Raw genomic sequence first — 27991 nt, forward strand, 5'->3', positions numbered from 1 at the left:
TGTGCAAGTGAGTCATGCAACCACTGTCCTTGGTTCATGAAAAGAGAAAACTTAAACATCTATGGGTAAATGTGCAAAGGGTCACATTGCACAAGATTCCTGATGCATGGGAAATGATGTAACTCACTCAGGCATCCTCTACTTTCACTGTTGCATTACATACAACACAACTTTTATAATCAAGTCAAACTTTCAGGAAGGGGTTATGTTGGTCTTGAAGGAAGACTGGAAATCTTTACCTGTGCAGGTGAGAGTCAGGGTAATGACTGAGAGAGGAGACCCAGGTCAGAGCTGGGAGTAAAGGCTGCCACAAGTGAGAGGTGTTCCTACCATTCAATACATGTAAGCTAATTATAGTAAGCTTCTGTGAAATGTCCTTAGGGAACAATGACTTTCTCCCAAGATTTGTACACTACCATTTTGCTTCTGTTTTGGACATTATTCTCTCTGATCTGTACTTTTAAGCTGTTACATTAGGTTAGCATATTTGTATTGTTTTATATGTTGTTTTAGATCATGTATGGATTTATTTACATGCTGATTATTTTGTTCTTGCTTTTTGAATTGAGATATTATTGTTGTTTGTTTGATACATTGTGAGCCACTTGGGCAAATTTTTGTGGGAAAGTGCATATAAATAAACAGATGGTGACGATAAATCTGATTCTTCAATGAACAGACAGTTAAGTACAAATTGTCACGTACAGGACCTATTTTCAAAAGTGTTACATCATTCTTGATGCCTTTCCCAGCTGCTACTTTTTCAGGCTTCAAATCATCCAAGCAGCTAAAATGAGCAAATTTTCTTATTACATGGCAAAGCTACGGCTGGGTTACACAACACCCGCAATTTAAGGTGCCACAAAAGTAAAATATATTATGCAGCGCCTGGAGGCAATCTTTTTTTGGTCTGAAAATACACTACTGATTTTGTTAACATTTTCTGTATTGTGTACATAGGAGATTCACACAAATAGGCAATCCTCACAAAGCCTCCAACTTTGGGGTAAGGTGCTCTGACAGCATGCAACCCAAGGGCTAGATTATATTTTACTACAACTATAGGACTACAAGGGAACAACCCCATATTAAGGCAAGAATCCAGAATCACATACTACTTAAAAATACAACTTAACAAGTAATAGATAAGGGCACCTGACCAGATAGATCAGTTAGTTAACGGTGTCAAAGACACCAGAAGACAAAAAGGGACTTATGAATGAATGTGAAATTTACAGACATTGGAAATAGACTGATGGATCCATCCCTACCTGGCACCGGTGACCACAAACTCAGTAGCTAAGATGCATCATTTTAGAATAAATATTTAACATGGTTATACTCAGCATAATATATTTATAGTTATAATATCCAGCAAAAAAGCTAACACTATGTAGTTCAAATATGCAACCAGCAGACTACTCCTATGCACATGCTCAAGTCAACATTAGTTCAACGGCACATGAATGAACAGAATAATTTAACTGATTCCACTATATGTGTGGATAGAGATATATAAAACACTTCTACTAGTGCAGTCAATTCCAGGGAGTGAACACAGATTTTTCTGAATACATAGCCTTTGCTCTAGGTCTCTCTTATGTGCAGTTGATTTGGCAGCTATGGGATGATTAACAGCAAACTAAAACAAACAAGGCCCCAATTAGTACTTAGCTATAGAAACAATACGAATGCCAATGAAAATCAATGTTGGCTTACACAACAAATTTGCCTACAATGACTTCTGAACCTTCCTCACTTGGAATGCTAAAAATCCATTCATTATTCATGTCAAGGCCACATTTGGCCTACAACCAGTATCATTAAAGTGGATTGAAGCATTTAACTGAATGAGAATTACATCTTCTTGGACTGCAGTCATACATATACTTGACTGGAATAAGTCCCATTGAATTCAGTGGGACTTACCTTTGAGTAGACATGGCGGATAGGCTTGAACAGTGGCACACACTCCACAGCATGCATAATTGTCAGCTTGAGGTGCAGCAACCTCAGCTGGTAGAAAGTAAAATGGGTAGAAAGTACTCCATGCACAGAGGCTACTCATAAGGCAGCACTTGTTGCTTGCAATACAGTGCCTGCTACTTACTTACTTCTCTCTACACTCTAGTACCTAAACATGTCCTGTGTGTTTATCAATATATTCCTAAAAATTTGAAGAAGAAAACCTCTTTTCTCCTGAATGGTGAGTGCAAATGTACTCCCAGCTGCAGTATGGCCATCTTTGAGTTGGAGATTCATTCCCAGTGTCTGCAGTCATGGGATTGCTGTCTATCACATGACAGTGTATGTTTTCATTCCACAGTGTGGGACGTGTTCCATGAAGTGGGACTGTTGTCCTTTGTTCTTTCTCTCTTTGCTGTCTGATGAGAAAGAGGAAGGAGCTAAAGCAGAATGCTCCGAGTGTATTATATGTAAATAAACTTAGATTAGCCAAAATGCTGTGCTACTGGGTTCTGTTATACAAACTGCGAATACTTTGCAGATCCCTAAGTGTGCTGATGTCTCCAAGGCATCAGTCGCTGTGATGTTCGGGTTGGAGAAAGCTTTTGAACGATCGACCAGGAGGGAGACAACATGCCAGTCGGGCATGTGTCTCTGCCAGGGTCCTACATGAGAGTAGAACACTCCTAACACTTTCTCCTTTTTGCCTCCTCTTCCTCTTCTGTTCTTCCTCCTCCATAAAGCCCATTGAGTGCACTTTTCTCTTTTGCCACCCCACCACCATGATTCTAGAGTAGTCAGTGGGGTGGTTTACTAAAAAAAGCTAAACAATTTTATGGGTTTCAGGAATTTTACTTTTTGAAATATGGCAACCCTAGATATAGAGACAACTTAGACAAATTTGTCAGTGAAGTATGTGAGAATAACAAACTCCAAGGGACAAATTTGGATAGTTCTGCATCATGGAAGTGTGTGGGGGCATATATATATGTGAATACAAAGATTCAAAGCACTTAATTGCATCTATTCTTTTAGTTGTCTTTACACATACATGCAGTTTGCCCTTGAAATCTCTTTTCTGTGGGAAAACATTACAAAACATTATTAATAGGAAGAGTCTGATTAATTAATAAAAGAGCTAGCCATTGATTGGGGAATTAAGCAGAAGCTTTAACTGAAGTGGAAATTAATAATGGAAAATTATAATGCAAAATTGATCCATTTAAGTATTTACTGATAATAAAGTGAATTAGACATTTCTAGTATTGAAGCAGTAAGGCCCATAATCCTTTAGACACGTTTACAGATATGCTTTATCTGTTGCATAGGGAATAGCACCACTGAAATGAGTTCAGATACCAAAGGCCATTTGGATCAGATACGTAAATGGCTATTTTGCAAATCTTGTAAACATTTCTGGATCTGGAACTGCTGGAAGAGCCCATTACTATTACGCTGCTTAGCTTCTTCTGTTTCAAAATTTATAAATACTTAATAAAACATCAAATGCATGAAAATATTCAAGTATAAATAGGACAACATTCTTAAATTCTGTTTGAAAGGTTCGAAACCATATTTTTCAATATAACATATTATGGAGTTTGCTTGGAGAAGAAAAACAGATTCTACTTTCACCACAAGATCATTGTTGTCAGTTCTTTGGGGACTGCGAGTGCTTGAGCTATATGCATGCCATTGCTGTGTGCAAGGACACTATTTTAAAACACTGTGAGCACTGTGCACGTTGACAGTACCAATCACCAGCTGAAGGGAAGCCTTACTGAGAAGTTCAACTGGAACTTACCATATGGTCTGAGACTGTATGTGTGATCTGACTTTGCTCTGAGCCGTGAGTGTATCACTGTGGTGGACAGGGAAAGCCTACTGTGTGAATCACCTTAAATTAATTCCAGAATCCAGTGCCATATCTAAACACAATTAACCCCTTAATTCAGCGAATAATTCCCCATTGGGTATGATTGTGAGATGGAAAGCACACCCCTCCTTAATTAATTGGGCTACCCACATGGTCAATTCCATTTTAGGACAATCCCAGGAAGCTGATACACACAACTCTTTTCTAAACTGCACTGTCTCCATGATGGATCTCAAGACAGCAGGCTTCTTTCTTTCTGTAACAGATAGGTAGCCGTGTTGGTCTGCCATAGTCAAAACAAAAAAATTCCTTCCAGTAGCACCTTAAAGACCAACTAAGTTTCCTGTAAGACCTATTGCAGTCGTTAAGAGTCGTCAACAGGCTCATCACAGCTATCTGCCAATCACCCATTCCCACCACCCTTCTGAGTAATACCCCTCCCCACCTTCTCACTATATAGAAGGATCTGGCAACTTCTGTTTCAGTGTATCTGAAGAAGTGTGCATGCACACGAAAGCTGATACCAAGAACTAACTTAGTTGGTCTTTAAGGTGCTACTGGAAGGAATTTTTTTGTTTTTCTTTCTGTAGTTAGGCTTTAGACCCCTCCCTTACTTCCACCCTTGCCTCCAAGCCAGTGGCGTAGCGTGGGCTGTCAGCACCCGGGGCAAGGCAAGTAATTTGCGCCCCCTAACCCATGGATTTGCGCCCCCTAACCTGTGGATTTGCGCCCCCTAACCCATGGATTTGCCCTAACCCCAGATGTTGCGCCCGGTGCGGCCGGCCCCCCCTGCACCCCCCACACTATGCCACTGCTCCAAGCTATGTTTATTATTTCATCTGAGGGTTAGTCAAAATCCTAGGCAGAGAGATACCAGCCAGCATCTTTCTAAATAGTTTTTTCCCTGTTTTTGAATTAACTTAGTACTAGTGGTGCCTTTGCTACGCCAATATTCAGTGCCCCCCTGCCTCATGCTCCATTCTACATCAGAGTTATGGTACCCCTAGTGGTGTCCCTGAGGCTCCATGCCCAGTGTGACTGAACCCGTTATGCTCCCCTAAATCTGCCTGTTACTAGGGCTCAAGGAACAGAAATATCAAATCAGAATTAGCTATATTATTACCCATTCCATCACTGCCTGAGCCTATTATTCCTCTCTAGTTAGCTTCTTTGACCCTTATGCTTTTTATTTATTATTACATTTACTTATTTAATATATTTATTGAAGTATTTATATACTGCCCGCTCATAAAATGTCAGGACAGCATACAGCAACATAAAATCTGTAAAAGTAGTGAAGAACAATTGTTAACATGACTGGCTACAATCAGTAAGACAACCGACTATATACCACCTTTCTTTCAGGGAGGTTGAATCACCCAACTGACCAATGTAGAGAAGACTAGGGTGGAATCTACACACATATAAAAAACGTTCTGCATTTTTAAAAAGACATTGAATTTTCCATAAGGCTCACCATCGCCATCTAGTGTCACATTGTATATTGCACTCAAAACATACTTAATATGTTTTATTTGCAGCTGTATTGCTGAGTGCCAAGTTACTGTGGTATAGTGGTTAGAGTGGTGATTATGACCAGGGAGATGCAGGTTTTAATCCCCACTCTGCCATGATAGTCACAGAGTAACCTACCTCACAGGGTTATTATGAGGATAAAATAAGGAGGGTTTTTATAAGCTACCCTGTGATCCTTGGAGGCAAGTTTAATGAAGATATTTTTAATTCTGAGACAGTTTTCCAATAGTACTTCACTATTGTTTGTCCAGGTAACAGGATTTGTAATTTGTTAACATTTCTACTCCATTTGTGTTCCTGTCAACAGACTAAGTTCTCTCTGAAGTTTTTTTTTTTTTAACCCTGTTAGATTTGCTGACATCAAATCCCTGTTGTAGAAAACTGAGCTGGGAAATGATAGTGTAGCTGTTACCAACGTTTTGGAGAAATGTGTATTACTTTTGATGGAAGCTGAAATTAAAACAAACATTTCAGTAGCAATTCAATTGTAGCAAAAACCTATGGACTGTATTTTATAACCCTTTTCTTTCTTTACAATAAAAAATCAATAACCTGAAGACAGACTGGACAGATTAACATACACTTTCTTTGATTCCCTATCATTAGAGCAAGGAAATGTTTGTCTACAGCAACTGACATACTGGAAGAAAAAACAGTGGAAAAAAGCATCTCTCCATCTCACTCTTTTCTCTCCACAAACAAGTTAAAAAACATAGGCGCACTGTTTGCCTTTTGTCAGTCATCTGGACTCCCATAAATTATTTATTGTGATTTCCAAATCCACTTTATATTTCTTTCCAGGAATAAAGAGGTCACGCTGGTTTATGTAGTGAAATTTCTTCATCCTTTGCAATTCTTTGTTTATGCTTCCACCCCTCAAATCCCCAAAGAATGCAGAGAATAAAACAAAAGCGACACTTTGCCTCTGACCACTCTACTAAATCTCACCTAGTTGTGACCTTTACACATTATTGTCCGTTGGAGGCTCTCCAACACTGTAAATAATTCCCAGCTTCAAACTGTTCACATCCTCTCACACATAGCTCAAGCTGTCCGAGGAACGAGAGATGCCACAATCGAACATATAATCAGTGTTATTTAACTCCCCCCGCCCAGTGCCCATACATCTGCCAACAGAGGAAGTGAGCTTGGCAGAGGGGAGTCAAGGCGTGATAGGACTCGTAGTCCCTGCTCACCCTGCCTTGGTGACTGGACCAGCAGGTGCAGCAGAAGCAGCAACCCATTGGAAGACAGCACAGTGGTAGGGTTGGGAAGGGAAGGAAAAGGGGTCATCGTTCTGCCACCACTCCAGGGTTTCGGGTACATGGACTTCAGATGGATGCCTTCAACTCAAGAGGCCAGTGCTTAGCCTCTTCCAACCCCTCAACATGCATGTTGCATGCATATCATGAAGAGGCAGACGGTTGGGTTGGAGTCTGAGTGCAGAGTCCATCTCCATGCTTGGCCTCCTCCACCCATTCATGATTGGAGGAGCTCAGCCCTGCACCAACAGACATTGGGGGGGCACCTATGGTAGCTTGTCTTGGGTTAGGGGAGAGGAAAGTCATTCTGGAACAGGCCATGAAGTGGTCTTTGCCTGCCTGCCTCTCTCTCCTGAAATCTTGATCTTCCAGTTCTAAGTTCTCAGTGCTAGCATTTCTAGTCATTGTAGCTGCAAACCCAAAGTCAAAGAGAAGTACCCCAAAGAACAGGTGGTTGTTATAAAGGTATAGTGCTTCTGTGATGAATTTGGGACATCCATTGATGTCCCACCAATGCTGCTACAGTGGTACCTCTAGATACGAACAGAATCCATTCTGGAGCCCTGTTCGCATCTAAAAGCAAATGCAACTAGCAACGGCATGTCTGCGCACACATGCGTCGCTTTTCGCCGCTTCTGTGCATGCGCGTGACGTCATTTTAAGCGTCTGCGCATGCGCAAGTGGCAAAACCCGGAAGTAACGTGCTCCGTTACTTCCAGGTTGCTGCGGAGCGCAACTCAAAAGCGCTCAACCCGAAGCGCATTCAACCCGAGGTATGACTGTATTTGGATGCTTGTACATTTGAGGGAAACATGCTAGCATTTTGTGACTAGTAGGAGACAAACTAAGAATCAGAACAACTAAGGCTGCCTTGTGAGCTTCTGGTGTATTAGTGTGCCAGTCACTCACAAAGGCACCTTTGCCTCTGGAGAAAGCCAGCATCTGGAAATACCCTATTTATTATAGCAAAGGATGGCCATCAGTTACCAATTTTCAGCTTAACTTGTGGTCTTCAGGGACTCAAGCGAGAGAGGGACTTAGTACTTCGCATTTTAAATTGCATTATTTAATGCACATCATCTGTCAATATAAATTATATCCCAAACAGGAATAAAATACTCCCTCTTGTGGTGTGAGATGAAATATTCCACTAATTTGAGAGCATAATCATTTTCACATGGGAAAGGTATACTACTAATTTCAATCCATCCTTTTGCTGGATTGCTGCAATCTTAGACATAAGGGCCTGGGCAATGAGACTTACCTAGGAATAAGTCCCATTGAATGTTCACCTAAATCTCTATCTGTATGTGTGTGCCTGTAGCAAGTTATACACACACAGAATCATCACGCATGACAATCTGCATTAAGAATTCCTGAAGTTGCTGCAGGGAAGTGTCCTCTGTGAACACCTTTTGTCATATGGGCAGGCCCTTCAGTTTCACTTGTGAAGTAAAAAAGGTAAAGGTACCCCTGCCCGTACGGGCCAGTCTTGACAGACTCTAGGGTTGTGTGCCCATCTCACTCAAGAGGCCGGGGGCCAGCGCTGTCCGGAGACACTTCCGGGTCACGTGGCCAGCGTAACATCGCTGCTCTGGCGAGCCAGAGCCGCACACGGAAACGCCGTTTACCTTCCCGCTAGTAAGCGGTCCCTATTTATCTACTTGCACCTGAGGGTGCTTTCGAACTGCTAGGTTGGCAGGCGCTGGGACCGAGCAACGGGAGCGCACCCCGCCACAGGGATTCGAACTGCCGACCTTTCGATCAGCAAGCCCTAGGCGCTGAGGCTTTTACCCACAGCGCCACCCGCGTCCCTCACTTGTGAAGTACACAGTGAGAAAAGAGTCACGGCTCCAATATAGAGCTAGAAATGTTCAACCATGAGTAAATTCAACTGAGTTCAACATGGCTTACTCCCAGGTACCTGTAGACGAGGTTGCAGTTTTTTTGGGTTTTTAAATAAAATATTTCTGTCCAGCAATTCATTTAAAAAAACAACAACAGAGCAGTATACAATGTACATAAAACCATAAGATAAAAAATAAATCAAAAAGTTAAAATCAGAAATCAATTAACTGTGATGGAAAGATATAGCCTTAATTGCCTGCATAAGGATGGTGGACTAGAAATGCTCTTGGCATTGAAACAGAAGGTGGAGAAGATGTGGGAGGAAGGAGGATTCTTAACCCTTTCCTTGCACACTGTTTCTCCCCTGCACAATCCCACCCCACCCCGTCCCTTCAGCAAAGCAAGGCTCTGAGGAAAGGCAAGCTGGAGAAGAACTAAAGATCACTTCATAGTCAAGCTCAACATTACAACATTCATACTCCAAAACAAGGAATACTTTGCTGTTTGTGTTCACTTGCCAAGGACCCAGTTTCAAGTTGCGGGATATCTGATAAGCATTGGGTGAGAGAGGAGAAACCAAATTTGTTATTCTGCTGTCAAACTACAGGTTTAGGTGGTTTGATTTATTGAACGGTCACTTTTCTTTTTACGAAGGGGCTGCTAATTAGAGAACGCCATCACCACAAGTCTTTCTTTGTGAAATCTGAACATGACAAGGATACCAAACATCACTGCTTTCCTTAGATTATTTGTGCATACTAGATTATACATAGTGCTGCTTTCTCCCAAAATAGAATACCCTGTCAGAGCTAAGATGAGTTATTGCCAATAATTCTGTTATAAAGTGCCAGCGAACTCTCTATATTGACTTGTTATCAGCCTAGTGAATGACAATGTGCCAAGGGATGCGCATCCTCATTCATAACTCAAAGGAAGGTTAACTCTTCTGACCTTCCCGTCTTTTTTCATTTTTATTCTTGTCAAGAGCAGCCCAAAGAGGATCATTTGATTTCCTTTAAAAATCATTCTTCTTGCTGAAACCATCTGGGATTTTTAAAAATCCCTTTTGGGATTCTTTTGCAAGTGCAAAAGAAGAAAATCCAGGTAGTCCACACCTGCTTCTAACTAGTTAATGCTAACAAGGAAACGTCTAGCCATCCTGAGCTGCCCCAAAGTCTGTTGTTCACTTAAAACCCTCATCTCTGACCCCCACCTCTGGAACCTGCTCCAAGAAGCTGTATGTGGATCGTCTGCTTTTCCTTGGGCAAACCAACCAGATGGGCAGGGTATAAATAATAAAATTATTAGTAGTATTATTTATTCCAACTTTTATTGAGATTCCAGTAAAAGCCCCTTAAACCTCCTTCCCAAGTGACCCCTCTCTCTCTCTCTCTCTCTCTCTCTCTCTCTCTCTCTCTGCCTCCATTGTCTCTGCCAAAACCAAAATATAGCTCTTTGGAGCAGAGATTGGTATTTTGTTTAAGTTCCAGAGTACATGCACACTGATGAAACTGTACAGATAGCAGTAATAACACAGCCATAGTAGGCAACCTTCTGTAGACAAATTGAGGGCAAATGACATGTAATACTAAATCATCAGTCTATTAATTGCCTTCTCTATACCCTCTCAATATGATTTCCACATAAGGTAATTAAATGTTAAGAACAGTGAATACATCTGAAACACAACTAAATCCTAACAGAGTAGACACTTGTGCTAATTGGAAACACCTGTTGGAACAAAAAATATCTTCAACTGTTTCGGGGAAAGGATCATCTTGGCTGTGAGTCCTGGAAGACCTGCTCACTGCCTTACTGGCTTTTCCCACCCGGACTGGGAAGGCGAGGCCCTGACTGACCCTAGTTGCAAAAATTGGATGGGGGACCATGTGTTGAGAGCCCAGCATTGAGGCGAATTGGACTGGATGACCCTTGTAGTCCCTTCCAACTCTACAATTCTATGATATTCAATTGTATGATATTTAAAGGGCTGTCACATGGAAGATGTAGCAAGCTTGTTTTCTCCAGCTCCAGAGGCTAGGACCTGAACCAATGGCTTCAATTTACAAGAAAGGAGATTCTGCCTAAACATCATGAATAACCGCAAGAGCTGTTCAATAGTGGAATGAACTCCCTTGGAAATAGTGGACTCTCCTTCCTTGGAGGTTTTTAAGCAGACATTGGATGGTCATCTGTCATGGATGCTTTAGTTGAGATTCCTGCATTGCAGGGAGTTGGACTAGATGACCCTTGGGGCCCTTCCAACTACAATTTTATGATAAGTATTTATGGAATGAAAAGTTATGAGAGTCAAAGAAGATGTTACAGGAGATACACTGATAAGAAATGAATCAGTATGATCATCCTAAAACTTTTGTAGGCACAAATAGTACTGAAAGTGTGATTGCCTATGAATGCTCTGATAGCATCATGAACTCAGATCACTATGGATGCACAGTAAACTGGACATGTGGAGGGGTCCTAGCACAGTCACCAGAAAGGAGGAAAGCAAACCAAAACAAAAGCGTGAAACATTTTTGTATGTTATTTTCCCTAATATAAGCACTTTTATACACTTTGCTTTGCTGGAGAACTACATTGCAAAATTCAGAAAACTGAATTTCAAAGTATGATTGTGTTTTGGTGCACATATTGTTCTGGAAAATGTGAATTTTGTAGGCTCTCCCTCAAAGGCAAAGTGAATAGAATTTCCTCCCCATCCCTACTTGTCCCCCAGGTCTTCCTTCTGGGCTCCTGGCTCACCTTAGACTGTCGCTCGTGATCCTGCCTCAGCTCTTCTAGTATCAACCTATCTTATAAACTCATTGTAAAGATTATAGACTAAGAACGTGAAGTGTTTTTCATCTTTGTAAGTGCTATATAAATGCTACTGTAGAATATCTCCCTACAAGGATTTATCAGAGTGACTAGCATTTCTCAATAACTTGAAAGAATGCAATCTTTCCATTGACTTTATTTCTGAGAATAATCTCATATTGGTGCCATTTCTAAAGAAGCATTTCAATTTTGAGCAGCAGCGTGGTATTCTCACCTCAAATATTGTCAAAGTTCAGATCTAGCAATTACTTATATATTTATGCAGGCCTCTGTATTTTTAAAAAGTTAAGGGTCTATGTGCAGTCCCCTTTTAGCAGCCTTGAGCAACCATTTATACAAATGAGCAGAATAAATTTGCAGCACATTTTAGAAGATATTAAAGCCTTTGACTCCCACGGCAGAAGCCTCATTAATCTAACCTTCTGTCCAACGCTACAGGAGTCTGAATGCGGTGTTGCTCTGGCTAGGGTTCCAGACAAGGAAGGAAGGGATTTAAAAACTCACATGGACCCTCCTCCATCCCAGGGTATGAAAGGTTGTCATCTGGATATCCTCTAGGCTTATACCAAGAGACCTTGTGGAAAGTCCAAACAATCAACTACAATACATTTATAGTCCTAACCCTGACCTTGAACATTAATTAGGACACTAACTCAGAAGAGACGCCTGCCTTCATTTGGGTGGGGTAACTTCAGTTTTGCAACTCTTTTTAGTTAACCACACACAGAGACTGCAATCTGCATGCAGTTCTACCAACTTTGGATCAATAGTCATCTGAGACCACACCCACCCACAAAAAAACCCCTCACTTAGATCCATATCAGTAGTTTTGCAGTGGCGGGGACAATATTTTGGAGCATGTGTTCATATAATCACATGACTACTTCACCTTAAAATATTGCATAGGAACCTGGAATGTAAGAACCATGAACCTGGGTAAGTTGGATGTGGTCAAAAAGGAGATGGCAAGAATAAATATTGACATCCTGGGTATCAGTGAACTAAAATGGACGGGAATGGGCGAATTCAGTTCGGATGACTATCATATCTACTACTGTGGGCAAGAAACCCGTAAAAGAAATGGAGTGGCCCTCATAGTCAACAAAAGAGTGGCAAAAGCTGTACTGGGATGCAATCTCAAAAATGATAGAATGATCTCGATACGAATCCAAGGCAGACCTTTTAACATCACAGTAATCCAAGTTGTGGCGGGTGGCGCTGTGGGTAAAACCTCAGCGCCTAGGACTTGCCGATCGTCAGGTTGGTGGTTCGAATCCCCACGGTGGGGTGCGCTCCCGTTGCTCAGTCCCAGCACCTACCAACCTAGCAGTTTGAAAGCACCCCCGGGTGCAAGTAGATAAATAGGGACCGCTTACTAGCGGGAAGGTAAACGGCGTTACCGTGTGCTGCGCTGGCTCGCCAGATGCAGCTTGTCATGCTGGCCACGTGACCCGGAAGTGTCTTTGGACAGTGCTGGCCCCCGGCCTCTTAAGCAAGATGGGCGCGCAACCCCAGAGTCGGACACGACTGGCCCGTACGGACAGGGGTACCTTTACCTTTAATCAGTGGCGTAGCGTGAGTTGTCAGCACCCGGGGCAAGGCAAGTAATTTGCACCCCCTAACCCATGGATTTGCGCCCCCTAACCTGTGGATTTGCCCCCCCTAACCCATGGATTTGCCCTAACCCCAGATGTTGCGGCCGGTGCGGCCGGCACCCCCTGCACCCCCCACGCTACGCCACTGCCTTTAATCCAAGTTTATGCACCAACTGCTGGTGCTGAAGAAACTGAAAGTGACCAATTCTATGAACACTTACAAGACCTTATAGAAGTGACACTAAAGAAGGATGTTCTTCTCATTATAGGGGATTGGAATGCTAAAGTAAGGAATCAAGAGATAAAAGGAACAACTGGCAAGTTTGGCCTTGGAGATCAAAACGAATCAGGGCAAAGGCTAATAGAGTTCTGTCAAGAGAACAAGCTGGTCATCACAAACACACTTTTCCAACAACACAAGAGATGACTCTACACATGGACATCACCAGAGGGGCAGCATCGAAATCAGATTGATTATATTCTCTGCAGCCAAAGATGGAGAAGCTCTATACAGTCAGCAAAAACAAGACCTGGAGCTGACTGTGGCTCAGATCATCAGCTTCTTATAGCAAAATTCAAGCTTAAACTGAAGAAAGTAGGAAAAACCACTGGGCCGGAAAGATACAATCCAAACCAAATCCCTTATGAATACACAGTGGAAGTGATGAACAGGTTTAAGGATTTAGATTTGCTGGACAGAGTGCCTGAAGAACTATGGGTGGAGGCTCGCAACATTATACAGGAGGCAGCAACGAAAACCATCCCGATGAAAAGGAAATGCAAGAAAGCAAAGTGGCTGTCCAACGAGGCCTTACAAATAGCGGGGGAGACAAGGCAAGCAAAATGTGAGGGAGATAGTGAAAGATACAGGAAACTGAATGCAGATTTCCAAAAAATAGCAAGGAGAGACAAGAAGGCCTTCTTAAACGAGCAATGCAAAGAAATAGAGGAAAACAACAGAATGGGAAGAACCAGAGATCTGTTCAAGAAAATTGGAGATATGAAAGGAACATTTTGTACAATGATTACCATAATAAAGGACAAAAGTGGTAAGGACCTAACAGAAGCAGAAGACATCAAGAAGAGGTGGCAAGAATATACAGAGGAATTATATCAGAAAGATATGGATGACTCATACACCCCAGGTAGTGTGGTTGCTGACCTTGAGCCAGACATCCTGGAGAGTGAAGTCAAATGGGCCTTAGAAAGCACTGCAAATAGCAAGGCCAGTGGAAGTGATGGTATTCCAGCCGAACTATTTAAAAATTTAAAAGATGATGCTGTTAAGGTGCTACACTCAATATGCCAGCAAATTTGGAAAACTCAGCACTGGCCAGAGGATTGGAGAAGATCAGTCTACATCCCAATTCCAAAGAAGGGCAGTGCCAAAGAATGCTCCAACTACCGCACAATTGCACTCATTTCACACGCTAGCAAGGTTATGCTTAAAATTCTACAAGGAAGGCTCAAGCAGTATGTGGACCGAGAACTCCCAGAAGTGCAAGCTGGATTTAGAAGAGGCAGAGGAACCAGAGACCAAATTGCAAACTTGCGCTGGATTATGGAGAAAGCTAGAGAGTTCCAGAAAGACATCTACTTCTGCTTCATTGACTATGCAAAAGCCTTTGACTGTGTCGACCACAGCAAACTATGGCAAGTTCTTAAAGAAATGGGAGTGCCTGATCACCTCATCTGTCTCCTGAGAAATCTCTATGTGGGACAAGAAGCTACAGTTAGAACTGGATATGGAACAACTGATTGGTTCAAAATTGGGAAAGGAGTACGACAAGGCTGTATATTATCTCCCTGCTTATTTAACTTATATGCGGAATTCATCATGCGAAAGGCTGGGCTGGATGAATCCCTAGCCGGAATTAAGATTGCCGGAAGAAATATCAACAACCTCAGATATGCAGATGACACAACCTTGATGGCAGAAAGTCAGGAGGAATTGAAGAACCTTTTATTGAGGGTGAAAGAGGAGAGTGCAAAATACGGTCTGAAGCTCAATATCAAAAAAACAAAGATCATGGCCACTGATCCCATCACCTCCTGGCAAATAGAAGGAGAAGAAATGAAGGCAGTGAGAGATTTTACTTTCTTGGGCTCCATGATCACTGCAGATGGTGACAGCAGCCACAAAATTAAAAGTCGCCTGCTTCTTAGGAGAAAAGCAATGACAAACCTAGACAGCATCTTAAAAAGTAGAGACATCACCTTGCCAACAAAGGTCCGTATAGTAAAAGCTATGGTTTTCCCAGTAGTGATGTATGGAAGTGAAAGCTGGACCGTAAAGAAGGCTGCTCGCCGAAGAATTGATGCTTTTGAATTATGGTGCTGGAGGAGACTCTTGAGAGTCCCATGGACTGCAAGAAGATCAAACCTATCCATTCTTAAGGAAATCAGCCCTGAGTGCTGACTGGAAGGACAGATTGTGAAGCTGAGGCTCCAATACTTTGGCCACCTCATGAGAAGAGAAGACTCCCTGGAAAAGACCCTGATGTTGGGAAAGATGGAGGGCACAAGGAGAAGGGGACGACAGAGGACGAGATGGTTGGATAGTGTTCTCAAAGCCACCAGCATGAGTTTGACCAAACTGCGGGAGGCAGTGGAAGACAGGAGTGCCTGGCGTGCTCTGGTCCATGGGGTCACGAAGAGTCGGACACGACTAAACAACAACAACTTCACCTTAGCGCTAATGGAGGAAGCAGCAAAATCTAATTCATCTGGCCAACTCCTCCCCATCTTAAAATTATTATGTGAACTGAATATGGTCTCATTGCTACTTTTGAAAACACAGTGATATTTTTTCAACAGTTATACTTGCTAATTCCTTTGTATGGATGCAGAAAATTGCACTTTCATTCCAGAGGTGTCATGGGACATAAATAAAACATAGCATTAATGTGACCATGTTTATTTAGGACACATGTTCCCTTGTGTAGCCTGAGCATAATACAGTACATGGATTTCAGCAGCAATGTTTTCATCTAGATATGTTAGGTATTTTATTATTAATGTAGACATTATTTTTCTCATAAAAGCATAAGTTTTGGGATTTTGTTTTTTCCTCTGACAACAATTCTAGAACTAGTTCCTCTGACAGTTCTGGAGCACAAACACCATGACAAATTGCAATTTATTAGTAATTTCAGCAACATAAAATGTTGCTGAGAAAGGTAATCTGTCTGACTGAGAAAGTGCCAATTTTCTTTTGTTGCAAAACAGCTCTCTTTGCAGCCTCAAAGTAATTAGATACACCTCACACAGGCAACAATAGCATCCAAGAGCAGCATTTACACTGCAAGTATATCAAATGGGTTCTGCATTAAAGTGGCAAATGAAGCATTTTATGCAGAATATTGAAAAGAGAAGGATGTGGTGCCTTTTCAGGTAATGAAATACTAAAGGAGAACCCCAAATTCACAGGTTGACAAGCCAGAGGTTTCAAGAGAGTTGCACTTCAACTTTTACTTTCTCAAAATGCTGCCTGGCACTAAGGGTGTCTGGCTGATTTCATGAGTGGAAGGTCTGAGTTCCAATTCCACTGCAATGAAACTGAGTTTTTTTGAGACCCAGAGTTTTCTGTGAAAAAGGTCCCTGTTTTTAGGCTTTGCATCTCCAGTTGAAGGTTTTTCAGGTTGCAGGAAAGCTTTGGAGAGCCATTACTAGTCAGAATAGATGATACTGGGGTTGACAGACCTTTCTTCACACAAGACTGCTTCCTAGGTTCACTTCTTTGTATTTACTTCCTACCGAACCTTCCAGTTGTGGGATGGGCTGACTTTTTTTTAGGGGCTGGCTACAATCATTCTGTAGTTTAGACCTTATTAAAGCCCAGGCATGCCAGCTTGCCACCGTGACTGAGGGGAGACGGTGCTGCACAACGTGCTCTCATTACGCATGCACACCATGTGATGCTGCAAAATGCAGCCACTGTTTCAAAATGCAGTCAGTTTCAGCCCCACACACCATAGCCCACATTTCTAGTCTGCAAAAACACAGAGATTTTCAGAAGCTTTCCATCCAAACATTCCCACTGGAATTTTATACCAGCTTTTCATTAACAGTTTTACATCTGCAGGTATAGTCCCCCCGCATTACCCATATTTACAAATGTTTATATTGCTATGCTCCTTTTAGGCGTTTTGAAAGATCTATCCTTCCATGACTCTTTCAAAGTTAGCATACGAGGTGCCAATATTTCTGCATCATAGTTTCAGAGATTCTGTAATTTACAAGGGAAAATATATATATATTTAAAAAAACCTTCCCGCCCCCACAAAAAGTCTTCTTGGCAATCTGCCCCTAGTATGTCAATGGCAAAATACTATAGAAATAAATAAATAAATTGCGGCAGGGATATCTCTGGAATTCAGCCAAAACTCATGGGCAAATTGGTTTGTAATAGCAGTATGTCCTAAGGTACAACAGATGGAACTCCAAATGGGGCATCTGGTAGGTAGGAAGGCAGGCTCCTTTTCTAGTTTCTTGGTTGCATTGCTTTGCTTTGCTTTGCTTAGCTAAGAGACAAGAGATGCTGTCATTCTCATCAAAAGAAAAGCTGCCTGCTTTTCAGAGTGATGTGCAACCTGTGGCCTTCCAGATGCTGTTGCATACCAGCTTCCATCAGCCCCAGCTAGCATTGCCAATGGTCAGGGATGATCAGATTTGTTACCTAAGAATATTTGATGAGACGCAGGTGAGCCACCACTGACCTATAGGAATGAATACTGCCTGTATCCCTTTTGCTTCTTGGCACAAATTTATGCATCATAAAGGAGGGGGAGGAACAGCTCAGTAGGAGTGCAAATGTAAATTTGCCTTGAAATGAATTGGCATTGGTTCACACATCGTAAACCTCATTACTGTACTAAATGGGCTTGCAATGTTTTGCACGTGTACAATTTCATTTACTGCTGACATCTTAGCCTTATATCCCACTCTCAAAGAAGTTAACAGAAAACAGCTCAGCACAAAATATCACAATATTTAAAACAGCAACATATATCAAAATAATATAAAACAAGTCAAAGCTACATCCATGTCAAAACAGTAAAACACTAAATCCATTAGGGCTAACTGAGTAACAAGGGTCCTGCTTCTGGCCTTGATGGGAGATGCTTCTCCATGGGAAGAACCTATGAAACTAAGGATTATGTCATCCATGTGCTCTAAATTTCTGCACCCTCAAATGCATGGTAAATGAGACAAATGATTACTGTATGGAACACTCTTTCTCTCCGAAATAAAGTTTTTTCTGCCCTCAGTAAAAAGAATCCTAAAAGTTTTTATTATATATACAGAAATATACTGACTGTTTTCCACAGGCTAGTGATAGCATAATTCTAGAATATTTTTGTGACCCTCAAAGACACCCCTAATTTGTTTTTTGTTTTTAAGTTGTGTGGTTTCTTAAAATTATAAAATCCTGACCGCTCCCATGGGTCCTCTGCTGTGGTGCCATTTTTTAAAAAGCTGACTGTTCCTATAGTCCCCTCACCATGATCCCAAATGGTTTATTTGTGGCACCCCTACAACATCCCCTGCAAACTTGTCCTTTGATTTTATTTTACTTTTAAACCTAAACTTACGGGAATAATGAATGATGAAAACAGTTTTAAATAGTGTAGAATAAGGTTTCTGAAGGTGGTGTTGAGAATTGCAGTTCTCTCTACCACCACAGTTGCAGTTCAGCCATACCAGTTTGACATGAGGCCCCCAGAGGGTTGACCCATGTGTCAGTGTAGACCTTTGCCTATAAAAAGCCAGCTACTCCTGCTCGAAATGTTCCTCTCCCTGATCCTTTTCTGCTGGCCAGAAAATGACTGCAGCAGCCAAAATAAACAGTCCTATCCCCCAGCTTGAAGCTGCTTTTGTTGTCTCTAAAAGACCTTACAATGTGTGTCCCTACAATGCTGCTTGGCATTTGCAAGGCAGAGGAACACAGATTTTCTAGACCAATATATGAAGCCACGAGTAGTCAGAACAGCTTGTCTTTCATTCATATATCTATATATCCTGCCTTTTTCTTTTGAATGCATATATGTACACACACACAGAGAGAGAGAAAGCAGTCATGAAAATCTCCCCTGTAACCTCCAGATAAACCTCTCAGTAGCAGATTGAGAAGCAGCATAGATCCAAGGTGTCTCTCCACTACCGTGTCCCTGCAACCAAACATTGACATTCATGAACCAATTGATTGCCCAGGAGCCAAGGCGCTGTTCTGTAAATACATCCCCATTTTAAAATTTCAAGTCAATTTCAGCAAGCAAAAGTAAGGAATTAAAGCAATCAATTTCTTAGTGCGTGCTAAAAAGCACAATGCCATCTTTGAATGGTTAGTCTGATGAATGCCGACCAAGCAGGCGCAAAATTGGCACATATGCTTGCAATATATCTTGATTTTAATTATCAGCAGAGAAAGAATTTCAGGGCAAGGGAGCTCAAATGGCAACGGAACTGAGTTTTGTGAAGTGAGAAAAGCATGTGTTTCAACAGCACTGTTTGTACGCAAAGGGTCCCAAGTTCAGTCCCAGGCATCTTCCGTTAAAAGATCTCAGGTGGAAAAGGCTTGAGGGTCTGATTCAGAATATAGCAGCTTAATTTGTTTAATTGACTAGAAATTACTTAGAGACCAAACCCCAGGATTTTTTTGTTTTTTTGTTTATCTTCAACTGGTGCTGGTCTTCAACTGGTTGTTCAGGACCCTCTGCCAGTTTGCAGCCTGATCTAAGAGCATCAATACCACCCAAAATTGACAATGGCAGGGCTAGGAGTTGCAGGTGGTATCAAGAGGCAGGGCACAGCGAAACAGGACACACCATCCCTGACTGGTGCCCATCACCACATCTTATGGAAAAGAATTCCAGAGTTCAAATCTATACTTTGTACTACTTTTGTGAAGTAGTCCTTTCTGTTGTTTGTCCCAAGTCTCCTGTCAATCAGATTCATTAGACAATCCTCGGTTGTAATGTCAGGAGAAAAAATGTCTCCTCCACCCCACTTTCTCTACATCATATTCAAATTTATACACCTCTATCATATCTCCTCTTACTCGCCTTTGTTCCAAATTAAACAGAGATTACACACAGATGGCCAGGAATTGTTGCTGGCATCCACCTGTCTCAAGAGACAATGGTGTGTGCTTCCAGGGGTGAAGTCAAACTGCTGGAGAATCACAGTGTCTGCTGTGGTTGCAGAGACCGGTAACTCATAACTGCCTCCTCCCACATTGTTCTTGTTGTGTTGGCGGCACTGAAGTGTTCTCTCTGGGGCACAACTCTTGGCAGTGTGCATGGAGGTCCTGGGCTGCCCAGACAACAAGACCTCACTGATGTGGTCCAAAGAAAAGCAGAGCAATACATTTGGCACCAACATGGCTGCTACAGGAGTGCTGGAAGGAGGCATACAAGACACCATCCAACCACCTTAGAGACTCTGCTCCGGATTTGTGTAGTGTTTCTCTTTAGTCTTTTCTTCTCCTGAAGATGTCCCGCAAGGCAATGGGTACAGACTTTTTCTTGGAGTTTATTCCTGAAGCCTTTCTTACTAATTAGTATAGCCACAAGGCCACAGAGGTTTAGGGTTAGCGTTTTCCTTCTCCTAAGTGGGCTACCTTCCCAGCTTGACGAGCCCCATCTGCCCCTTGCTCAAGATTAGGGATGATATAATACACAGTTCCCAGTCGGTTAGTAGTCTGGGATCCAATCAGAGCATGAACGATTGCTAAAACATTCAGGGAAATGGGAAATGGGGGTTAACATTGTACTACATCTAGAATCAAAGGATTTGGGATCTACACAGTTAAGTGGGTACTGGTACATAACGAGTGCTGTTTTGAGGTAATAAACTCTCACACATCTGTAATGTAAGCTTAGTCAAATTCAGACTGTCAAGAATATAACACTGCCAAAGAGAAACATTTCAAATATGACAAACTGCATAGTATGTTGAACTGCAAGGCCTTCCCTGTTCACTGATCAATGAAATGAGTTTGCTAGCACAAGAGACTCCTATCTGAACATGGATACTTCTTGGTTAAATTAAGAACCCCTATTTGGGAATAACACCTTCTCTCTCTCTCTCTCTCTTCCCTAGACAAAACTAATATAAGTGAGAAAAGTGAAGAAAGTAATTGGTGTCGGTCAGGTAGTGGTGCCAGGGAACAGTTCAGGTGAAGAGCCAATAAAAGCTAAAAATAAGCCACGGGTTTTCACTTGACAGATGGTAGGGCAGTTTTATCTTTGCCCTGGCTCAGTAGCACAGGTAATATTTTAGCTGGTGAGATGGCAAAATGTACAAAATACAAGCCCAAACAAATAGCTTAAAAGCTGCATGATGCTTCAATTTTGTTCCCAGATGCATCGATTCCAGCATGATATAGGCTATGCCTTGGAGTCACAGCATGAGTTACCATCATTAAGACAAATGATCCCACCTTGATTGAGGGGAGCCAATGAGTGTTAGGCCAGAATTTGGCATGGTATACACTGGCCTTGACTGGATCTCCAAATAAACACTGCTGGTTTGCTATGTGGCACATGGACTGCTACATACCATGTGGAGTTGCTCAGGTACAATGTGACTTGTACTGAATGAACACCCTCAAGATGTGGGGGAAGAAGAAATAGGGCCAATGACGTATGAATGCAAAACTGCAATTCTGTATGAATGCAAAGAAAAGGAAAGATTGTACCACTATGGCCACAAAATTCATCTTCCTCAAACTACCTTATATCATATTAAGATCAAGTTTCTAAATCCCTGACTGACTAAAGTATGCTTGAAAATGTGTGCATAATGTTTGCTGACATCTCAGAAATCAGAGAGGTGGCTGCATAAGAGTTCGGTGGTTGGAGACAGGATTTCAGTGTCCATTAGCAAAATAAATAAAGCTGGCAAGTAGTTAGAAGGACCAAAGAGAGAGTTGAGGACAATAAGCAGGTGGCAGGCAGAAGCCTGAGAGGGAGAGACATGGTTGATTTCTGCTTGAATCCAAGTATGTGACTATGGGAAAAGCAAGACCTTCTGGGGTGTTAATGCTGTGAACCCTTTTATCAAAGGCTCAGGTTGTATATATGTAAATAAACCATATATCCTAAAAACACCACTGTCTCTACTGTACCTCATCCTAAGGAAACCAAACCCTGAGTAAAATCTTGCACTGCTCAGAGACTGGGGTGGTGTGCAACAATATTTTACTGAATAATTCATCTTTATGTGAGACAGAATAAATATGGACTCTCAGAATCTCGGCTTTTGATTTTTAGTCTGACATACATACAGCCCTAAATATGGTTTTAGATACCAGGAAGATATTAGTTAAGCCTTACCGCTCATAAATTTGTTTTCCTAACCTGCAGGAAGCTGGCAGCTGCAATGGGCTGATGCTTCTAATTAAAGAATCTTTCATTGGCTTACATTTAGATGATTGTTAAATAATGCAGTTTACATGAAAGCCTTATTTGACCTTTTTATACAATTAATTAGGAAACTAGTGTCTTCTACTATTTTCAGTAAAGTAAATTACTTTGGATCATCACCACAATTAAATGTAAGATCTCTTCTCCTTCAGTGGCTACCTTAGCTTTTATGCTAGACACGAGAAATTAAAAACCAACCATTTTAGCAAAGAACTGGATTATTTCTGTTGAAGCAGCTTTCAATTTCACTGAGATAATTTAAAACATATTGGCTTGCATCCAAACTGCTATTTTAGGCAGACCCAAGGGCTTCTGCATGTCCTGTCAGATTTTTGACTGTTTCTTCTCTTTGAACAGCAGATTTCCATGGCGTATCACAAAGGATATTTGAAGCTCTTGTCAGTTTCAAAAGCGGTTTGCCAAGCACCATGAGGGAGCTGCTGGAGAAACACAAGTCCAAAGCTCTCTTGGGCATGCATGTGGAACTAGTTGCACAGTTCTATGAGCTACTGTGCTTGATGTTCTAAGCCTGCTAGATTAACCAAAGCCATTGCTATGTAGTGGAACACTTCCAAGGCTCTGCAGAAACACACACAGCCCACGTCTCTAAACTATAGAATCGTTAAAGGACACAACTATCCTACTGGGCATCTATTAAATTTTAATTGCTAAGGGCTTGTGGATGCAAATTTGCTCATTTTGAATGGTAAAATGGGAATTAGAAGGAGAGATGCTTTGCTACCAAGTCTAGCCCTCTCCCAATCAGTGGCCTCCTGGCTGTGTGCTTACACTATGAGAGATGCTCTGGGTCTCCAATGGAAATGTTGAATTGTGGGTGGCTTTCCAGAGCCAACTGTTGCCGCCAAGTATATTTGCAGCTGGGGAAACAGGCAGATGGGAGGGGCACAATAGGAGTTGGTGATGGGTGAAAAGCAAGTGTCAATGCCAATGCTACTCTGCCTGTAATCTTTTGCCAGGTCTAGCTAGGCTCAAGAGGAAAACATCAAAGTATCTGCAGCCCTCATCATTCCAACCAGCAAAAGAGGAGTCATCTGCATTGTACCTTTCAGTAATCTTGGTTTATCCTTGGAAAAGAAGGTCATAAGTCCTTCTTTTATGGTGCTGTGGATTTCAGAAGCAGGAACCTGGCAGCTAAACACCAGCATTTTTGCACAGGAGAGTGTCTCTGCAGTATGTAAACTGATGCAAATAATTAAAAATTGAGACTTCTCCCACAAAGGCATTTCATACTTAATATCCAGCCATTATGGAGATGTGACCCTGTAGCCATTTCCTGTCTGCTTCCAGCAATTGTATGCTGAAAACAAGCTTTGGACACTTAAATCTGCTACCTGTTGAAATGACTAGGAAAGAGGAACAGTCTAGTGCAGCCATCTCCTACTTTTAAAGTGGATCCAGATCAAGAACAGGGAACCTTTCCTTTTCAAACATTTGCAGCAGGCTACTATACAGCAGGAAAAGGGTGGGGGGCTATAGTGAATGTGAATCTTAAATCTGCCAATCTTTTCAAAGGAAAAATTGGCCGATATTGAAAATAATCCCCAAAATCCAACTGCAGTTCTTACTACTCTTTTACCTGAATTTTGAGCCAGTCTATGGAAATCATACTTTTTACATTCTAAAAATATTCTTACTCAGCCATTTTTTTAGCACTGTCAGAAAACTCAAAAACACATTAGTGACCCTTAATCAAAGCAATTCAGTTTTGTGTGCACTGGAAAGGTTTATTATTCCAGGTCAGCAAAGCTTTGACTGAGTTTTAAATTGGGCAGTTTAAGAGTAGCATAAGATTCTCTTATGATAATTTACCTGCAATAAGACTAGAATTTCCATTTCTCATTCGTAGAAAATGCAACGCAGCCGATGATAAAATCCTTTGCCCATACTTTAAAGCAGTGTTTCCCAACCTTTTTTGGGCAAAGGCACACTTGTTTCATGATAAAAATCTCGAGGCACACCACCATTACAGCCCCGTGACGTCAGCGCGCAGCGTCACGCCGGGAGGGACGCACGAAAGTGTAAGTTTCAATTTTTTCCCCTCCCCCTTGCCTTCCTTCTGTGCCAACCGCCAAAAAGCCAAGAAAAAAGCCAAGACTTTAGGGCAGCAGGTCGACACAGAAGAAGCTCCTACCTAAGGACAGGTGCGACGGCCGTGTCCTCTTCTGCCACACTTGGCAGCCCTGCCTCACGGTCGTGACTCCCACCCTGATTTCTCCCCGCAGGTCGAGCGGCACAGGCAGCCCAATGTCTCCAGCCCAGACACAAGCCCCGCTTCCCCACTCTAGATCCTGAATGCGACCAAGTGCTCTGGACTCCCGAGCAGGGTGGGAAAGAGGACTCGCATCTGGTAGCCTCCGGGCTCCTCGCCTGCTCAAGGGATGGCATTGCAGGCAAGCTGCCGGCCGTCGCCATCGCCGCCCCCTCATGCGAGTGGACCTGCCCGGAGTGGTGGGCCGGGGGAGGCTCGCTCTCTGTGGGGATGTGGCCCGCATGTGCGGCCCCGCTTCCTCCTGCCCAGGGCTGAGCTCCTTACCCGCGATCTCGGTCTCGCGCACGCGGATCCCACTTATTCTGAAGCTCGCGCCACTAGCCGGGGCTCTCACACCGTGCCAGGGCGAGGCGGCGCGGCCCACTGACGTCATCGCGGCTCGCCGCCGCCCTCGACTTCCCTGTTCCCTCCCCTCCCTCGGGTTGCCGTGGTTACCGAGGACTGCAAGCTGCTCGGGCGAGCGTGGGGCATTAAGTGGGAGAAGGAAAATTAAAATTAAAACTCGTCTGAAGGCCGCCTCTCCGGATATCTTTCGAATTTTTTAATTTTTCCCGCGGCACACCAGGCAACGTCTCGCGGCACACTAGTTAGTTATTATTACTGATTTTCCATTATGACTGATATCTATTTACCTTTTGTTTCAATTAACATTTTGGATTATTTTGCTACCACTGCCTACAAGGAGTTGAAACAGATAGCCAATCAGATTCAAGCCTCAGGGAGGTCCCATCAAAGTTGGAAACTCAGTTCAGTACAGTGCATCAAATCCTTGGTCCAAAGTCAGCTACTGACACAGATTATTACCAGCATGCATGTTATAGGGGGGACGCGGGTGGCGCTGTGGGTAAAAGCCTCAGCGCCTAGGGCTTGCCGATTGAAAGGTCAGCGGTTCGAATCCCTGCGGCGGGGTGCGCTCCCGCTGCTCGGTCCCAGCGCCTGCCAACCTAGCAGTTCGAAAGCACCCCCGGGTGCAAGTAGATAAATAGGGACCGCTTACTGGCGGGAAGGTAAACGGCGTTTCCGTGTGCTGTGCTGGCTCGCCAGATGCAGCTTTGTCACGCTGGCCACGTGACCCGGAAGTGTCTCCGGACAGCACTGGCCCCCGGCCTCTTGAGTGAGATGGGGGCACAACCCTAGAGTCTGTCAAGACTGGCCCGTACGGGCAGGGGTACCTTTACCTTTACCTTTATGTTATAGGGAGGTGAAAAGCTGTGATTTCCATAACTCCAGAGAAAGCCCAATGTATGGTCTGAAAATGCAGCATAAACGAGATATAAAGTGAGGGTGGACATGTTATGTTCTGTGTCCCACCATTGATTCCTTCATGAGTTAGAGGGTGAAGTTCTGAAGTAGGGAGCCTCTTGTGTTGATGGAGGCTCGCCACAAGATTCAGGACCTGGATCTTGCAGGATTCTATTTCTTGCAGAAAGTCTCGACGAGTACTGGAGGCTCCCCCTGCAGAAATTTGCCCTCCAGCTTGTGGACAGGGAGGGAGGTGGAAACTGGGGGTGAGGGGAAGGGAAAATTAGCAGGCTTGGCCCTGCTCTCCCTTAGCACATGTTGCTTTTACACACTAGAATGCCTGAAGAGGATTTATGCTGTTTATAGTATTTTTACTTTCAGAAAGGAAGAATGTGGCTCCACAACTGTGTCTCCTGGTCACACCATACAACGTCACTATCCCCCCCATATCTCTCTCTCTCTCTCTCTCTCTCACACACACACACACACACACGGCTCAGGGGGGACCCCCCCAAAAAAAACCCTTGTAAAAAGCCTCTTTTTCTGAATCTAATTTCTCTGAATCATCAGTTCCGAGCACCTGGCATGCAGAATGATAGTGAGTGACATCAGAGAGGTAAGGAAGGATAGAGATGTCCCTCCATTCCACTGATGCCATCAGAGCATCAATAAAGGTAGGCAGTAGGAGATAACTTGAAGGCAGGGTGAGTGAGTGGGTGGGTGGGTGTAAGACAGGGCTGAAATTTCTCTCCAACTAAGTCTGAAATCTGAATCAAATATGAACTTTGAGAGTATGTAATGCTTGTTCTGCACCAAGGCAAATACTGCAAGACAGCCCACTGTGATATATATCTTGGTGGCGTCTCATCCTGAACATTCAGTGTCAGAACTGACCCCCTATTCTAGATTTTGCTCTAATGTTTCAGAAGACTGTGTATTTTCAACACCTGGATCTTGACCAATAAACAGGCTATTTATATATTACCTATTTTGGTTCCCGTCCCTTCCTTATGCTAGTTGAAAAAGGCAACAGCTGTGATGGCTGATGACACCTGGTAAGAAGCTACAGTGTCCAGGTGACAGATTCAGTATTACATTAATCCATTAACAGCTTTGTGGATTGTAGGAAATGTCTCCAGCTGGCATTATGCCTGGTTGCTCCACTAGCTGTAGGTCAGGCTATGGGGCTGCCCTTATATAGGCTAACTTTAGCTGGCTGATATGTCTTGCTCTCCAAAATGCCATTAAGATTTTGCTCATTTATGTTTAGATGCAATTAATTGACTGTGACAGGCAACAGCAGTGAAAATCCCTACTGTTTTCATGTTACCATTATGGGATAGCTACCTGAATGTATAAATATCCAAAAACTATGTCAATGATTATACAAATAAAGTAATTTTAGTGGTTGAGTAGCATATTGAGATTACAAAATACATGATTTCACTAAATTCAGAATGTAGTTTTGCTAGTAAAGGTAAAGGGAAGGGAATGCTACAAATTAATAAGCCTGGGATAAGAATAAAGGTCAATGTTAAAACAATGGCACTTGTGTTTTCCCACTTCACACCCTTTGCAGCCAGTTTGGGTCTAGTTTTATTATGGACCAAAGCTCTTAATCTGAAGCACGAAGAATCAGATCATTTTTCTGTACACGTGGAAGCTGTAGCAAAATGTATTAAAAGCAGGGAATGAGGTTTTGAACTCTATGCATTGGATTTTATGTGGGCTTGTCTTTTTGAATTATGCCTACATGTGGGCATCTGAGGGACTGGAGATAAAAGAGGTGCACTGTGAGTGAGAAGGGAAGGTGCACTCTCCCTACGCCATCCAGTATAATCCAGTCTTCCCTCTTGGGTTTACCCATTGTCAGGGAACTGCCATCGGAAGGACAGGAGGTGAAAGGGCTCGCTGAGGTTGAGAGAGACTCAGCAGCTGAAGAGGGAACCAGCAGGGGGAGAGAGGGAGCTCCGAGGGAAAGTGAGTCGGAGGGATGGCTCAGAGACACTTCCAGCGAAAACAGTGGGGAGGTTTCAAGACCTCCTATAGGGACACCCATTCCTCGCCGGAAACTGTCGCGCCGAGAGTCCAGAAGACGTGTTTCCGTTAAG

At 42.8% G+C, this 27991-nt stretch overlaps 1 protein-coding gene across 6 annotated transcripts in view; it reads right to left on the reverse strand.

The window, feature by feature from the left end:
* The window catches only part of MALRD1 (MAM and LDL receptor class A domain containing 1), a 233090-nt gene that overhangs the window by 90508 nt on the left and 114591 nt on the right, over nt 1–27991 (reverse strand). The gene's annotated exons all lie outside the window — the stretch shown is intronic.

The sequence above is a fragment of the Podarcis muralis genome, chromosome 12, assembly GCF_964188315.1.
Source record: "Podarcis muralis chromosome 12, rPodMur119.hap1.1, whole genome shotgun sequence".
Classification (NCBI taxonomy): Eukaryota; Metazoa; Chordata; class Lepidosauria; order Squamata; family Lacertidae; genus Podarcis; species Podarcis muralis.